The following is an 18148-nucleotide window of genomic DNA, read 5'->3' as shown; positions in this document are numbered from 1 at the left end:
AACTGTCGGTCACTGGTAGGGCCATAATGTTTTATCCTTGTGTTTAACTGGTCTTAATTTTCTGTGTGAAAGAGGCTTTCATCCCATTCTTTGCTCTTGTAAATTGTGTGGTCATTTAAAAAGTGAGTTTCTTACACAGCATGAGTATTCAAGCAGCTGTGGTGCTCTCAAACCACTAACACCTGACTCTAGGTGTCCCCCTCATTGCTGATTCATTTTTTCGATGAACAGATTCAAAATATTTGGAAATTTACTGATGAGTAAAGACTGCCTGGTGTTCATAACAAGAAGAGAAACTCCCTTCTTGGACAAGGAAGAGTGCTGACAGGGATCTTGCTACCAATATTTTCCTTGCAAACTGAAATGAGGGGCTCTAGAAGGATGATTCTCATACCTGTGCACATTCAAAAAGGAGTAATACCTTGTGGTTCACTATGCATTTTACCTGTGAATCCACAGAGTCTCATAATAGCCCCATAATGTCAGCAGTTAGAATTATAGAGGGAAAATAGTTAATATACTTAGCAGGCTTTCTGAATCAAAGGCATCCTGGCCTGTTAATGGCTGGTTTGGCACAGTTTCATTTCTATAGGAGCTTTTGAAGAATCTTAGTTCTGTTTCATCACAGAATAAAAAAAACAGCATGAAGACTATAAAAGCTGTCCTCAGATAGAATGATTTCCTTCTGATATGCAGGAAATAACATGCCAGACACAGACCTTGTGTGCAAGAAATGGACCCAAGTGAACTGAAATTCAGGAAATGTTATCCCCTTTAGGGTGGGTTTCCTTATATTTAAGAACATGATCAGGTGGAGGATAAAATACATACAGACGTGGGATAGTCAAAACATGCCTCTGTTCTAGTGAGATGTTTCAGATAACCATAAAGAATGCATTCATCAGAGCATAAGGTAACCCTGCAAACAGGGTCAGCGACTGGAAGTAGAGGGTTAAACAGAAGTCAAGAGGAAATTTAGAAGACTTTAAGTATAAGAAGATATAAACAAATCAAAATATCAATAGGAAGATTATGTGGCAGAGATTAAAATTTATGTTCCTGTGATCTAAACAGGAGAGTTGCATTGAAGAATATCAGAACACAAATAGAGTAATGGCTAAGAAATCTCTAAATTGTCATGGGATTATTATTTTAGCACCTGGTTATATATCTTTTATATCCGTATTTGACAAAATATGGTCAAGATTTTTTTTTCAATTACCTGAAAATGTTGACGAGGTGTTCCCATAACCAGAAACAAAGCTAGAAGAAATAAATTTGGAGGGAGGGCAATTTCATGAAAAGAAAATTAGAAACATATTTAAAACTGGGTTCCAAACTGTACAGTGTCATGGACTTCCTAGGCTTTCCTTTGTAAAAAAGTTTTCAGCACAGGGTTTTTTATTTTTATTTTAATTCACACCACTTGTAAAAAAGATTGGTGTCCTCACTGCTTATACTCCAAGGGAATTTCTAAATGCAAATTAACTGTAATAGGAGTCTACATCTGTCACCTTTCTTCTCCACTTCAAGGAGGAAGCACAGATAACAAATCTCTTTTATACCAGCCTTCCAGCCATGGAAAGTCCTTTTAGGGGACACCAAGCACAAGATCTATTCTAAAACACTACTTGGCTGCAACTGACCATGTAAATTAAAGTGCTGCAACCACAATGCTGATGTCTGTCCTTACTCTGCTGCAGAGATTTCTTGGTGAAGAAGAAAACGTAGTATGATTTTATCCCCTAATTACTTGCCTGTAATATGTTAAGTTTTATTACAGGCAGTAATATTTCCTTTCTTCCATCCTATCTATCTAGTCGATAAACTCATTGAGAGGGAAGAGTTTCCTTCTTCAACTGTTCAAGGGCAAGATGCTCAGGGATTGGTATAATTGAATTAAATCCACAGTGGAGTTATACTGATTTATCTGAGCTGGTGATTTTGCCTTGAAAATATTAAAGGAACTTACCTCATACCTGCTAGATCTCTGATTCCAAGGAGAGGAAGAAATTTGTTCTGTCCTGAAACAGATTTAAGAAGTACTGCCATCAGTTCAGACAAGCAGTGTGTTGAAAACTCTACACTCTTCATGCCTTTGATGTGTTTAATATCATCCTCTGCAGAAACCCTGCACCTTCTCACCTTATTGCCTTCCATTAGATTCTGAAGTGTTAACAACACTGTCAAGACAATCATGTAGTCATTAGACAGGGGCAATTCCTATGCTTTTCCCCTACCCTTTTTTACTTTTGGAGAGAGTGTACTGTCTATATACTTTGGAGACCTAGATTAATCTCTCCATTAGAATCACTGTTTGGCCATGAACTGTGTTACGTGAGAGTAATTGAAACTTGAAGAAATTTATGGTCATGAATACAGGAGAACAGTAATGAACTGCAACTCCTGCTCTATCCATAAGCTCCTAGAAAAGTTAGTCTTCTTGAGATAAACTCACATTCAGCTTAGGTTTTGGCTGCAGCTAGGATTGTTGTTTGGTTAGTGGGAATAAACTATTTATCTAAAATGAGAAATGACCTTAATATTAACCTAAAGCTTGAACTAAATCCACTTTCAGTTACAAAAAGATTAGTTTCATGTGTGCATTTGTTCTTTTGTTAGTTATCCATTCATGAAAATACCAATAATAAAAATAACAGACCAAATTAAAAACAGTTCTCATCAATTTAGTTCAAATAACAGAAGAAATAGAAACTCTCAGATATATCAAATAAAGAAGTGATCAATATTTCAATGAATAAAGCCAGCAACATTGCAAGTTCTGGTAAATAAAGTGGAGGTCTATTCAATAAATTAATTTCTACTGCATTTTGTTTCATTGGTACAAAATAAGTGATCTTTATGAGATTTCTCAGTAGGATTTGTTTACCAAGTTTCACAGAAAGTCAATATCTCTTCTGACAGAATTCTGAGCTACTGGATGCTTATCTAAATTCAGTTCAGTACTTGGAGGGTCACCTACTGCAAATTCAACAAAAAAGCTTAAAAAAGAGAAAAAGTGGATTGAATATTCAAACAGGTCACCTGTTCTATGTTACCCAACTTGAGTGGGAGGGTAGAAAAGATGACCTCCAGAGGTCCCTTCCAACCTGAACCATTCTGTGATTCTATGATTATTTTTTCAATTCTAATATCCTGGTCTCATCATTTTGGTCTTTTAAATAAGAGTGCAATATTTGCTCTTTTCTTATTCAAGTATCAGCACTGAAAAATAAAGAAACTGTAATCCATTTATCTGGCACCTTCTCTGGGGATGCATTAATCTCATGATTTTAAAGGTTAATCTGGTATGTGTATTTGTGTGTTTCTAATTTTGAGTACAAAGTTGCTAAAACACTTATGGAGTGTCAAGGCACCTCCTTGGTGCTGAGATGGCAGGATAATAGGACTGTAGAGCAACTTTGGAGCCACTTTGAATGAAACACCATGAAGAACATAGTGCCACCCTTCTCCCCACAGCCCCTTAAGGTGGTGTGGCTTTGCAAGGACTGTGTGGACTGGCACCCCAGAATCTGATGGTGTCTTGCAGTCCTTAACAATTCAGAGACCAAGGCCTTGGTGGCAGGGGCTCATGGTTCTTAACAAAGAGCAAAACACACTTCTATGTCCTCCTCTTTTTTTTGGTAGTTTTCAATTATTTTAGGCTACAGTCCTAGGATTTCTGTATTTAGAAATTTCTCATCCTGACTACGCATCAAAATTGCCTTCCAAGCACAGGCAAAACACAACTAACTCATTTAGGCTTACTCTGTGTTCATAGAGTTTGAGTCCAGCTATATTCACAAGCAAAGCTGAAAAAATGTCCAAGGCACAGCAGCGATGAATGCCTAAAAACTTGAATTCATATTATCCCTTAGTACAGCTCTAAGCATGTCATGTTTGCATCATGAGCAGGGAGATACAGCCAGAGATGTAACTCTTCAACTGTGTCTTCTACCACAGATCTCAAAAGCCAAAGCTCAATAGACAAAACATATCTTGGATGAGTCTAAGCAGGCATGAAAAAAAGGTGCAGTGGGTGTTATTGATAGGTGCAATATAAAAACCTTCAGTGTTGTGATATAGGGAGATAGGACACAGAATTTGGATATTAAGTGCTTTTCTGCAGTATCAGTTAGAATTGTGTGTCCTTTTCCATTGTCATGCCTACTCCTAGTGACACAATATAGACCCTGCAAGCGCTGATGGATGTTCTCATCCATGTCTCATTTCCATGCAAAAGTGTCTGAATTCCCTTGTATGGTAGTACCAGTTGCAAATGCACTCTTAGAGAGCTGACAACATTGGCTAATTGAAACAAAGAAAAATAAGCAGAAAGATTTCAGCAGTCAAAACATTAGGAGCAAGTGTGCAAGAGCACATCCTTGCGATGCGTTTGCAGAGAAACAGTGACTTCCATAGGATAATTTAGATGACACATACCTGAACTCTGCTGTTAAACATTTTCTGGAGTTTTGTCTATGGATTTTATTATAACTGACAATCTTTAGTGCTCCCACTAAGTTCTTGTTTTAAGAGTTCCCTGAAACTGTCATTTATGAACAAAAGGCCTCTCATCCTAAGCTGGAGGGAAAGTGAGGGGAAAGGATTATGGGCCTAGCTCAAAAAAAGCAGATGCACAGAAGAAACATAAATATTCATGTTTTGTAATGAGACTGTCCTAAATTTAACTGATCAAATATTCAGACTATAAAAGTATATAAATATCTATATTCTGAGTCAAATGTGTAGACACACAGATCATTGGCACTGTGATTCTCATGAGAGCACTCATGGCAGTGGCAGGTACCCAGAACACCTAGCAGAGCAGCAGTTAGTGCTAGGATACAGGAGTCACCGCAGTCATAGGCTGTAGACCATGGGAGCAGCAGACATTTGTTTCCAGTGTGGTCCCTGGCAAAAGACAGTTCCATTGCTGAAGAGCATTGGTTAGAAAAAGGAATCTGAATTGGTCTCTGGATCAGCAAGTTGAGGAAGGAAGCACTTCTCTAGAGACTCCAGAGTTTCCCTTTCTCTCAATATCCCCTACTATTTACACAACTGAAAACTCTGGAGCTTAACAGCAAAGAATTTTAATCAAACTGCTTAATCTGAATAACTGCTGAAGAGAAACTGCAGTAATAGAGAATAGAATTGCTGCCAGGGAAATTAAAACAATTGAAAAAGAGAAGCACTAGCAGTGGAAAAGCAGCTTTGGTGGGAACTATGTTGCATCAACCAGCCCTCCCTTGCACGATTTTAGCAATTCAATTAGAAGTCTTTACAGGTTTAGCAACTGATTATTGAAAACACACCTCCAACCTACAATGCCTGCTGTTGACACATAGTATCTGGTTCTGTATAATCGGGATTTTGCTGTGGCTCAGAGAGTAAGTGAGCTGGAGGCTCTCACGTCTGTTGAAGAGCATTTGAGGTTTTAAAAGAAAAGCAAGGATAATTCGGGGAGAGACACAATGAACGCTCATATCTAGTCCCAGTATAGGAGAAGAGAAGGAAAACAAGCATCCATGGCAATTAGAAACAAAGGGACTTGCCCCCAAAGGAGAAGCTGTCTCCTCAGGGTATGCTGTTGAGTTTCTGGGGTAAAGTTTCAGTGTTGCTTTTTTTAGCCTTTGAAATGTGCTGCACTGAACTGCAGGAAGACAGGTGAGAAGGAGACAATGAAGGAGGTTGGGGTCTGGGAATGAAGCAGTTGTCTAATCCAGCAGATGGCCAGTTTACGATGTTTTCCTCAAGATAACTCCCACAAAGAATTCATCTTGAGTTTGTACCATCATAAAAAGAGATTTATGAATTCAACTCTGATGTGGGGGGAAGAGGACCATTACTGGTATCTGCAGTATCTATAGTTTTATCTAATTCTGATAAAACTTTCATTTCTCAAGTAGCAAAGCATTCAGAGATATATTTGCTTTTTACATAGAGATAGCAAGAAGTAAGGCACCAGGACTTGAACTGTGAAAGTGTGTGAGTTTTTAATTTGTAAGTTATGGCAGATCATTTCTATTTATCAGTACTTTCATTCAGAATGTATCAGTCAGCTATCTCCAAAAATCAAAATGGAACCTTATATTTCACCCAGTTTTCACTGGGAAGTCGAGTTTGTTTGAAAACGGGTCCATATTTCTAGAAAAAGAATATGAGAGACAATGAGTAGGAATCAAGCATTGAATATGTTTTGAAACATAAAGTCAGAGGTTGCTTGGGTAGAGCTTAGCAGAGAACTGTGTAAACTGTTGTTGTTAAAATTTCTCTAACCCATTATGGGTTACCACAACCCTCACCAGTTCCCTTAGGTTGGCTGTAAAATGTGTGAATTTAAACCCATCTCCCCCATGCTGTTACAGAAGAGCTTTTGAAACTGATATTTGTGAAATATCAGTTTTGTATACATTTCAAAACTGCAGTATATAGCAATATCCTACCAAGTTGTCAGTAAGAGCAACTAAAATCAAACCACAGAAGTGCAGTTGTACTGACTTTTTCCAATTACACAACCAGTGAAGGGGGATAGAAGCAAGGTAGATGAACACTTCCAATAAGAAGTTAAGAAAACCAAGAGGAATGAAAGGTAAATGAAAGGTCAATGTTAATTTATAAATTTTTTTCTTGATTTTATTTTTCTGTGCAGTTTGGTGACATCTGAAAGTACAGTAGCTGCAGCCTGCAGCTGGAGTAAAGAAAAACAAAGTACTAATTACAGCTTACTCTGTGACCAAATTCTTCAGTCACTTCTGATCTGGTTTGCCTGATCTGATGTCCTTGTATTTTATCACTAAAAGGAAAAATCCATTTCCACTGTCTCAGATGGCTCTGCTAGAGAGCAGCACTGTGGTACAAGTATCCTTGTACTTCATTTGTTGCCATTTGTTTCCACTGTTAACAATCAGCATAAACCTGCCTCTTCCAGGATGAGTGGAAAGTTGCCTGTGAACACAAAAAAATGCAGGGTTTTGCACAGGCCAAATTTAGGCAGAAAAAAAGTAATGAGGGGAAGGTAAAAAATGTTTAATTAAAATATTAAATTTTTGTCATATGCAAAAGGTCAGCTCAGTTACACCAAAACCTGTAAAAGCATACATATATAGCCTTTGGTGGCATCAGACATCCACTTACAGGGGATAAACCTATTGTCTGTTGGCAGATAAAACATATGTGGCAATGTATTCCAAAATTCCACTTTCCATTTCATGTAGTCACAAAACCCAAAGGAAGCACATTGCCTAAAATTACTGACTATTCTTCCCAATGACTTCTAGGATCAATGCGGAGAGATGGGCTCGTGCAGAGACTCTGAGGAAGTGCCTAATTTATGTGCTCAAAGCCACTTCACAGAGGCTTCTCTTTCCTTTGGCTCTAGAAAAGACAACAAAGACATTCCAGCTAACTCACGTGACTGAAAGAGGGAGTGATAAATCACCCTCCTTCCCATTCAGGTCCTCGTGCCCATATATTATTGTAGTTTCTCAGGGAACATTGCTAGTGCAGGGTTAGCTCCGGTTACGAAAGATGGAGACGTGCAACTAAAAGCAATAAAATCTCCGTGTCCTATTTAGTTACAGCTCATCAGATGCTTAGAGGAACTCAGTTGCTTCCAGTTATGTGCATGTACCCTGAGAGGCAGCTTGATTCCTCTGGAGCTGGCCTCCCTTGGTCAAATATGGTCATGCTGTGAACAGTGAAGCTGTGGGGAAAGACTGGCTAGTGACACACTCCGTGCGGGAATTGACAGCGAATGGCTGTGTTCCCCCTTGCTGGTTTGAAAATAAGCACTACTCAACCTTTAGCCTGGGCCTGTGACAAACCAGTTAATTCAGCTCCATTGCAGTATGGCAGACTGCATACCAGCTGTTAGCAAGCCTCCACACCCAGATAAGCAAGACAACAGGCACTTGAGTTCATCCACCAGCATGGGCGCAGAACCACAGCAAAGGTCTCTAAATCATCGCCTAATTCAGCTTAGAGACTGCTCTGTACGTGCAGCAGTTCAGCCAGGAACGATGCTGGAGTTATACCTTATGCTAACACTCCACTGAGGACAAGCCCTCATCAGAGCAAGATTAAACTGCAGTGACATACAGCCTCTTAACACTTGAAAGAGAACACCTGCAGGACTTTTAATGCGCTTTAATTCACACAATTAACTGATTCATTTTCACCTTTGCTGCACGGCCCCAGGTAGCCAAGCCTGCAGTGAGGGTTAGCACACCATGAGCTACTTGCCTGTGGTGGCAGAAATGAAATGGAGCCTCCATGAAATCTGAAAGATGGCGTGTATTTTGCCACAGAACTCTCTCATCCAAATAAGCCAAGGTAACTTGAACGTTTAGTTTCATCAACTTTATCTTTCTGTGGTTGTTGTAAAAAAAGATGTTCCAGTTGCACAGATGTTTAGCTGCAATCAAAACTAAGATTTTTATTCCTATTTTCAGGGTATTAGGCTCCATTTCCCCACTGAAACAAGATTTTATCCTCTATTTCTCCCAGCATTAAATTAACAACAATAGCAAATAAAGAGTCGGCTACCATAATTTATCAAAACTATTTTAATGAAAGTGAAAACTAGAAACAGTTAAGGAAATCTGTTAACCAGCATGTCAGCAGTAATCTCTGGCCCAAGATTATTAGATGGAAACAAGTGAATTTCTGAGTTCATGCAGAAAGATATGATGTCTTTCTAAAACATGCATCTCTTCAAAATACCACTTCTCTGACACTCTCCAGGAAGGGCATTTGCGTGGATATTCTTACATTAATGTTCTCTGTATCTTCAGTGAACCAAGAGAGAGTCATCTCAAGGATGGTTCTTTCATTTTTTTTTTTGCTAGAAAATAGAGAGTAGGAGAGAAGATATCTAAAATGCTTTGACTGATTTTTTTCCTTAAAAATCTAGAATATCAAAGAAACAAAAATTAAAAAAAATAAAAATAAAAACCACCACAGAAACAAAACAGGATGTTTGTCCTGTAACAGTAGTTATAAAATATTTCAAGTAGAACATTTCAAAAAAACTTCTTTTCAATCTAAAAAAAACCCCAACACTGATATTTCCAGTTTTCAGAAGTATTGCAGAAATTTTTGAATACCAAATACATCAGCCTTTTGAGATTAATAATCTTTTCTTTGATCAGAAAAGTAAACATTTTGCAGTCCAATATTTCCACATTAAAATTGTTTTCCATTTTCTTTTATGTGCAAATAGTTGAGATGTCAAAATTTCATCAGTGTGGGTTGAAATCAAATTATTAATATTTCCTACAGGGAGATAATTCAATTTTCCACATTTCTGTGACTGAAAAGCTATTCAGACCAACGTGTATTTTTATAGCATGCAGGCTTTGAAGTACCTGAATACCCTCACGTCCTAAGACTTGGTTTATGTTCTGTGTAAGCAAAGACTCTTCACCTCCATACTTCAGCTCTTCTCAGAGCCCACACTCTCAAGGAAAAAACTTTCTCAAAGACATAGTGAGCCAACAGAAATAATATAATGTCAAACCTCAGTGTAAGATCGAATAGACAAATGGACTGCTGTCTGCATTAGTTGTTCTTAACTAGCTGCAATTACTACCAGTCTAATTAAGTCAACAGGCTAAAGGGAAACATAGAGTTGGCAAAATTAACTGATGAAAGTTGTCAGGTTAGCTGAGATAGAATAGGTAAGGTTCCAAAGTACTCTTAAATAATTATGTTACATACCAAGGTTATAAACGTAATGGTCAGTCTCAGATGTGTCAATGTATATTCATCAGCTTGAAAATCAAAGCAACCTTTCTAGGGAGAGAAACAAAGAAATAGTTAATGGTCTCTAGTTAATCAGAAACATAAAACTGAAGAGGGTGGATGTGAATAAAATGAAGTCTGAAGCGTTTAAACCACACTGTTTTCGGGCCTCCTGCCTTTACTTTCAATTGTCTTGTCTTTAAGGAAGAAAAAACAGAAATTTGAAGGTCTAGATACCTTGAGGGAACACATCTGTCAGTGTAAGAAGGAATTGAAGAGGCTAGGAAAGTTTTCTTGGCAAAGAAACGAGTTACATCAATCATGACAGAGTTATAAAAAAACAAATTAATTGCATTGAGAAATCTGAATAGAGATGTTTGTTTACCTTGAGTTGAATAACACAGGATGCATTAATAGGCAGCAAATGTACAGCAGGGGAAAAGAAATAGTTTCATGCAACATTTAATTAAATTGGAGTTTCTCACTGCAGGGGAATTTTACTGACACTAAAAGCCTGGCACTATTTAAAAATAAAAAAAAAAGAAAAAAAAGTTGTGCTTGTATGAATTACATAGAGGATACACGCCTATGATTTGGAAATTGGCTGATTACAGAAGACTTGTTACTGCTGAATGAGGTGCACTGCTGGAAACCTGTGGCTTCATCTCATTTCCAGTACAGTATATGTAGGATGGAAAGACTTTCAATCCCCTGTTCTGCTATGACCCCACCACTATGATTGTCAATAGTACTTTGTTATTGACTTCAAATGGTAACAGAACAAAGTAAATTCTAGACACTTTTTGGAAATCCCTTCTTTAGTTCTTGCTGAGACATTCTGTGCCAACCAAGGTGAAAGAAAAACTTTTGACCTTTTTCAGCATGCACCAAAGGCCAAGTAAATACTTTACTCCTCATCTTTAGTCCTTCAATACAGAATCACAGAATATGCTGTTGGAAGGGACCTACAAGAATCCTCGAGTCCAGCCCTTAGCCCTGCAAAGGACTATCCCCAAGAGTCACACCATGTGCCTGAGAGTATCATCCAAACACTTCTTGAACTCTGTCAGGCTTGGTGTTGTGACCACTGCCCTGGGGAGCCTGTTCCAGTGCCCACCCACCCTCTGGGGGAAGAACTTTTTTCTGATATCCAACCTAAACCTCCCCTGACACAATTTCAGGCCATTCCCTTGAGTCCTGTCACTGGTCACTACAGAGAAGAGATAATAAAACCTACCTCAGCAATATGAGGACTCTGTAGTCTATGATTCTATGAAAACGCTGATGAGAAAGAAAATAGAGTTGTTAAATGGTTTACCCTATTTTTTTATTGTTGATTCTCTCACATCTTTCCTACTATGACATGCTGTCAGAAGATGAGCCACTAGTAACAAAAGAGCAGTCACACATAGAAGCAATACTACATTTGCACTGGAGACAAAATAATTTTAACAACCCTCATCAAATGTTGGTTTATCTGCGCAGTATAATGATCAACAACCCTATTTTGCAATATACCATTCCACAGTTTCACAAGGACTCAATCCCAAAACTATTGAAACATAGTAGAAAAAAACTCTCTCTGGTTTTAGTAAGCTTGCATTCAACTCAAAAAAAAAAAATAAAAAAAATTTGACATAACCTTTTTATTTGATCAGAAAGCCAGTTTTCTATATTCCTTATCAACCCCAGATGTCATTCATTTGCATTTTTAGATACTTATACTTTATAAATACAGTTTGTGAAACTGGGGAGAAATGCCTGGAGAACATCTACCAAGGGAAAGGTTTTCTGCAGTGAGTTAACCCCGCTGATATGTGCCCAGTGGGACTGCATAGGATTTTCCCATATTAAATTTGCATAAAGCAAAAAGTTAATGAAATATGAGATTTGTCCTATCCTTTTCTCCATACCACTTCCTGTGTTCTAGGAAGGTGGGGTTTTTTCCCAAGCTTGGCCTCAAGCAAGAAATTGCCCGCCTAAAGTTCTGTAGTGTTCTGCCACTTTTCATTCTTCTACTTGTTCTTATCTTGTTTCTCTTTCTTCTTGCCTTCTGGAAATATAGTCTTTGAACCCAAGTGCAATTTTTAATAGCAAATAAATTTAGACTTGGACAAATTCCCCAAATGAAACTGGTGAGGAAAGAGCAGTCTTATCTCCTGTGATATACTTCTGACAAAGTATAATTAAAATATTTTCATGCTGGCTTGCCTACTCTATCTGCCTTTCATGAATGATGAAGTCTATCAAGCTATTATTTGTCTACACATTGTATGAGGAAGGATTAAACCACTGAAGTGTTCAATATCGTTAAATGATCTGGAACTCCACAAAAACATCAATTATTATGCAGTTAAAGACATCTTAGTACTCGTTCAAGAAGCTGGCATTTTGTCTTCATTCCTCTGGTGATGAAGTGTGAGAATGACTGTCTCCAGAGACAGAGAGAGCACGTACAACTAAAATGGAAGCTACAGGACTGTATAGAAGAGAGGGTTTCCTCAGTTATTTGTTCAGATATACTGGAAGAAAAATGGAACGTAAGTCAGTGCAGAAAAAGATGCCCTACTTATATCTCAGAAAAAATGGGCTGCTCTGCCTAAACCCCTCCATTTGGGGCTGACACAATGTAATGGTGGCACATGTCCTGAGGGCACACAATCTCAGATTTTTTGATGAAGCAATCAAAAAGTATTGTAACTAATGTGAATGTATTGGTGTCTGGCTGGGCAGTAGGTAGACTGGATTGCTGACTGGGGAATAGAGCCCTGCTCAAAGCCACAGTGTAAATTTTTTTTAGCTGGTAGGGATCTGCTAGCTTCAGTGTAGCTCTGCCTATTTACATCCAAAGAGGATGTGAAACATCAAGCAGGTAGATCTATCATTAACTTCTCTTACAGCCTCTGATGTCTCAGCATCATGGCTTGCAGACCTGAAAACACAGGAATGATACTTCATATACAAATAAGGAGATTCCACTGGCTTTGCCTTTAAGACACTTCACCATTCCCAAAGTCCTTCCCCTACGTATAAAAAGGTTTGGACTAAAGCAAATAATATATTTGCATTTGATGGGAATAGCATATAACCCTCAATGTAATTATGACACACAAAAAAGTTATGCTGGTGACATTAAAATACAAAACAAAATAACAGAGGACATCTAAAAATTAATTATAACTCATTAAAAGCATTACTCACTTAATGAATGATTCATGATTCATATTGTTCAAGTTGCCAAACATTACTTCAAATTATAGATTAGGCACATCCTTTCACCAGTATTAATAATTGCAATTATGTCAGTGTAAGTACCCTTAAGTACAAAAGTCAATATGTTATCTTCTCCAAGCCTTCCTGCCTCATTCTCATAGTAGGGCTAAGCTAAGGTCCCTGGAGCACATAAGAGTGCAGAGAGGCAGTACATTTTTTTCAAGAAAACACCGTCTTTGGGAGATCTAAAGGTCTAACAAAGGTTGAAAGATGTGCATGGTCAGGGTTGATTTCAGCACACCTTGTGATTGCCAAATAGTGTTGGACCATAAGAACATAGACAGGACCTGCCCAGTGAGTTTCTAATCCTCCCTCTGCAACTGTCCGTTAGTGTTTCAAATAATCTTATCAGCTATTTTGGAAGCTCTTAAACAAACAGCAGGTTGAACAGCTCTTACTAGGAGAAAAAAAATGCCTGTGTAAGTCATTATGCTTAGAAACTGTCCTAATCTGAAATCCAGTCACAGGTGAGTAAGAACCAGCATGCCATCTCCCTTTGCACCTTGCAGACTTGTACTATGCACATTTTACATATGGATTATGAGCCCATATGTTCAGTCTTGTTTAAATGCTGAGACCACAAACCTCTCTTGCAGCAGTGAGCTCTGCAGCTATACATGCAGTATGTGAAAATCCATCTGCTTGTACCAGACTCATATCCGTGGATTTTCAGATTTCTCTAAAGTCGCTCTGTTTGAGAGGAATGGGGCAAAATAAGCATTCAGTTCAACCTCTATCTGACACAGAGTGCACTTTATGTGATCACTGCATCCTGTCCTTTTCCTCTTCAAGCTAGGCAGTGGCAGTCTCTGATGCCTCAGTAGGTCACTAAATAAACCTTGGTAGAGACAGAAGAGGTAAAAGACATTTCTACCTGAAATGTTCAAACAGAAGAATTTTAACTCAGTGTAACCATTATGCAGTTTGGAAATGGTTACTTAGAGTACTTTGTGGTAAATACTAGAATGAAGCTTTCCTTTCCCTTGTAGTTAAATTGTTTGTTTTTTTACTTACTTATTTTTTGGGCAATAAGGAACATTTAAGCTAACTTTCAAGGTAATGAAAATCATAATTGAACTAGGATATGAAAAAACAGATGTAAATTCTATTTTGATCTTTTCTAGCAGTGAATTTTTCATGACACAACAGAAAAACAAGAAGCAGGAAAGCTGTTTCTATAGTAAAGCACAACAGGTCTGTAGTGCTAGGATTAGAAGATGTGTAAATATTGTGGAGCTTAGAAGCATCTGCTTTGGGATTTCAGATTAACTAGATGGCTTGATTTGAGTTCCAGAAATATATTAACCAGAAACGTTTGTTGACCTTTCTAGAGTTGGACATGATTTAGTTTCATCAAGTGCAAAAAAATCTTTCTTCATGTCGAAAGATTGCAGTGGGCAAAGTCACTTTGCTGCTTATTGAAATAGATACTGAACTGCCATCACTGTATTCACTGACCTTTTGCCTCAGTTTGACTCAGGGTGAGAAACTGAGCAACTGCTTTTGTAGAAATTACTACTATAATCATCTACAGCAACATGCTGGAATTTTTCTCTTTTCTTTGTTCCCTCTTACCTCACAAAACATGAAAATACATCTTTTTCTTTTCCCAGTGAATGTTACCACATGAGTGGAGTACCAGCAAATTTACACTGCTCAGTTTACTAGTAGGGAAACTCCATTCTTCCATATCTGCCCTCAATTACAGTACCACTACACGCTGCTTAGACTGTACATACCTTTTACTCTCTACCCCAAAATCCCTCTGATATTGCCATGACATCTCAAATAAACGATTCCTAGCTGACTGACATGCCAAGGAATTAATTTGTGGACTATCTGGTTGCAATCATCTATTCCTAGCAACAAAACAAAGAGTCAGGACAAAAAAATTATGGGGGAACCCCTGTATTTTTATGACACACTTTATTTGCCGTGAGCTGGCCACAGCTGGATCTCTCCACCCCAAGAGAGCACAAGTGCAGGCAGGTTTGACTTGTAACCCAGCTCAAGATGAATGGGCAGCATTAGGAGAATGACACTTGCAGCTGAACATAATAAAAAGCATCTCTCAAGGGGGGCTACCTGGTCAACTTTATTGCCATGCTGTTTACTTCACTCATTTCAAGGTATTTATAACATTCTTATTTGACTGTCATTTTCTCCAGATGAGGTTGCACAATACTTTGTGGAGGGGGGATGAGACAAAGATGAGATATTAAAAAACTCCCTAAGAATAAACTGGGTTAAAGAGACTAAATGGCACAGTTCACTTTTTGCCATGGTGAGGGTTCATGCTCCACTCAGCTCCAAGCTAAAATGGTTGAGTTAGGAGTCTAAGAGAGAGCAGAGAGAAAGATTTCAGGAGCCTAATTCAGAGGTCTGAAAAGCCAAATGACTGTAAAAAAACTTCCCTGTCTTCATTCATTGCAGAGCTGAAGATGAGGCTGCTAACTTAGGTTCCACTCTTAAATATCAGCTGCTATAGCTATGAAAACTCTCTCCTCCATATTTTCTTTGTTTTGTAGTAATTTATCAGTAAACCATTAACCACCACTAGAAGCCAGGTATTGAACTGCATGCTGGCATATAACAAGGCCCTTGTCATGATACCATGATACCTGCATGGCTTTTACTCCTATCCAGTATTGTTAATAGCAACTATGCAGAAAACTGCTCAGGTTTCTATTGGTTATTATCAGATATGCCAGGAAATAAAAAGAAATAATAATTAAAAAATTATGCTACTGTGGACACCCATACTTTGACTTTTTTCACAAGATTCAAATTAGTTACCATAGTGTGCAATTTCTTGCAAGGAATGTGATAACTGTGACTTTTTTTAAAGCTAAGAGCTTCTCCATTTCAAGTATACTTTAAAGTGGTATTTCAAGTATTTATGAGGTCGTAAAGGAATGAAATAATCTGAGCATCATAAAGGAGATTTTTAGACAATGAGTTTAGGGAGTTTTCTGTTGAACAATAAAATATTTTTTTAGATTACATAACAGGAATTGATGACCATCTGGAGCAATTCTTGAGACCCTGAAAATATATCAAATAAGTGAATAAGCATAGAAATGATTACATCTGTGGTATTCATAAACTGTTCAGGTTAATGATCACTTCAACAAGGCAATCTCCTGACATATCAAGAAGTAGAAAGTGTGAATGCTGGCAATGAATTTGTTGAGGAATCCTAACAGAGCCTGGCAGACTGCTGAGTAACAGCAGAAGAGCAAGGCATGATAGAGCCCCTGCTCACACAATACATGAAAGGCTAGAAGAGGAGGCAGGAAAAAATGAACAAGTAGTTTTCTACCAGGCATGTCTCAACTAATGTGACAATGATCTAAGGGTCAACGATCACAGAACACCACTTGCACTGCTGTACATGCTTTCGGATAACCGAGAGGGCTACAGGTGGTAGATTTCTTCAGGTATCTGGTGCCTTTAGCTTACTTATTTCAGTAACAGAAAGAGTGTTCAAACAGGGCTGGTATGATCCAAGAGCACAACAAATTTGGGACACAAGTATCATTTTGCAAAAATCTACCTTACCTCACTGGGGCACTAACAGTGGAGGACTGGAGCTGGAGACACAGCACTGAGCAGTTACAAGTGACAAACTGCAGCAGTTGCTGATAGAGTCTTTTTCTGGATTCAGAAAGCGTTCAGAAAGTTTGTACAAATGTTTGCAGGAGAAGTAGCCAAATATAGGGGACTTGCTCTGAATCCAAAAAAGGGTAACCTTTTGACTAGACTGACCTTAAATGCCTTCTAAGCATCACAGCACTTCAGGTCTCAGAACTGGCACTTTTATTTCCTGAATGTATACAAAGTTGGAGATAAAGATTAAAAGGAAAAGCAAACATCAGGTAGAATGTTTTTCAGAAGTTTGTTCCAGAAGGAAAGATATTTTCTCCAAGCAGAAAAAATGACTGTGAAAAAAATGCCACTTTGAAAGCAGCTCTGTGGAGTCATCAAAACCTAAATAACTTATCTTTGCTAATCTCCAGGGAGGACGACAAATGACAGAACAGAGAGAGAGAGATGGTGCACAGCTTAGTGGATACAGATGATGGAAAACACTGTGGTATGCAACAAACAATCTTTAGGGAAGCAAATGTCTTTGGAATATTTTCAGCAGTTTCGTTTCAAATGGCATCAGAGGACCAGCTCAGGAAAAGGATGAATTAATGGGTCAGAATGTAGAGATATTTCTGGGAGTTTTTCTTTAACTGGATTCACTGATAGATCTTTTACAGCAAAAGAGAGGTGGTTATGGTGACACAGTCTAGCTGGTATCTATGAGGCAATAATAAATAAGAATTGACGATATTATTTCTTTCCAGAGTAGTTTAGTATATAAAGAAGGTGATGGCAGTTGAAAGTGGTGTTTTTTCTTGCTATTTTTAGGGAAAATACTGAAAACCTGCCAGGTTCTTGTCAGTTTTTATTATTACAGCTGGAGCTCAAAACTTAATTATTTACAGTTTCACTGAGGGTAGCAATATGGAATAAGGGTTCACTTACCTTTAGCACATAAAGATGAAAGAGAGGGTGAATTATAAGCATGAGTCACTTATTATTTAGCAGTCTCATTTGGGCCAGTTCTACCAGACTCCCACCAACTTTATGGTATCATTTCAAAGCTTTGATCCGGGTTTAACTCAGCTCTACTGCATTAAATGAATCCTCTTATCTTTCTTTACTCCTTTGTCAGACCCTGCTTTCTCCTTTCTCTTGGAGCATTGTTGTAGTCAGCAAAAGCTCTGTCTGTGTAGAAGGAAATGCCTGCCATTAGTGATGTGCCCCAAAATCCCATCACTTTCCAGTAAGAACAGGTTTTGTGTAGAAATGTGCTAAAAATGAACTCAGTCTTTGCCCATTTCACTGGATGTCCTGTCTGTAAACAAACAAGCAAATGAAAAGGTGAAAAAACCCTCCAGCTCCCTTCCATACCTTGAACTGTGGCATACCATGAAGTTATATACTAGATCTAGTGTCTTGGCATGTCTATTGTGCCTGGCATTTCTCTGATGTGAGAGATCACTTATGCCCTGTAGATCTTTCAGCTCTGACTTGCAAGATGAACCTGCAGCAGGAAAAAGAGAAAAAATGGATAGAG

At 38.2% G+C, this 18148-nt stretch overlaps 1 long non-coding RNA gene across 1 annotated transcript; it reads right to left on the bottom strand.

The window, feature by feature from the left end:
* Positions 1 to 6652: 6652 nt before the first annotated feature.
* LOC116787146 lies at positions 6653 to 17827 on the bottom strand. Its single transcript, XR_004357187.1, has 3 exons — positions 17554 to 17827; positions 9721 to 9795; positions 6653 to 6948 (listed from the first exon to the last, which is right to left on the bottom strand). It is a non-coding gene; the product is annotated as an uncharacterized LOC116787146 (long non-coding RNA).
* Between the last annotated feature and the right edge of the window lie 321 nt (positions 17828 to 18148).

The sequence above is a fragment of the Chiroxiphia lanceolata genome, chromosome 5, assembly GCF_009829145.1.
Source record: "Chiroxiphia lanceolata isolate bChiLan1 chromosome 5, bChiLan1.pri, whole genome shotgun sequence".
Taxonomy (NCBI): domain Eukaryota; kingdom Metazoa; phylum Chordata; class Aves; order Passeriformes; family Pipridae; genus Chiroxiphia; species Chiroxiphia lanceolata.
This window is presented reverse-complemented; position numbering and strand designations above follow the sequence as displayed.